The sequence below is a fragment of the Ipomoea triloba genome, chromosome 16 (assembly GCF_003576645.1).
Source record: "Ipomoea triloba cultivar NCNSP0323 chromosome 16, ASM357664v1".
Lineage (NCBI taxonomy): Eukaryota > Viridiplantae > Streptophyta > Magnoliopsida > Solanales > Convolvulaceae > Ipomoea > Ipomoea triloba.
The window spans coordinates 17,059,347-17,059,552 of record NC_044931.1 but is presented as its reverse complement, the minus strand read 5'-3'; positions in this window follow the sequence as shown (position 1 = coordinate 17,059,552).

Genomic DNA, 206 nt, shown 5'->3' with positions numbered 1-206 from the left:
CTTCCTCACAATTCATTTTCAAGGCTTGTTCTTTGCTTCTTCCCATTTCCTAAGAAAAGCGGTAAAGTGCATGAAAAATAAGGAAATATAAGTCTGAACTCCACGCATAAGGAACCTAATGTTTTAGTGGGACACATCTCAAGCAAGAAACTCATTGGTAACCGGAGTATATGTCGGTCCTCTCCATTCGAATACTTTGCTCCATT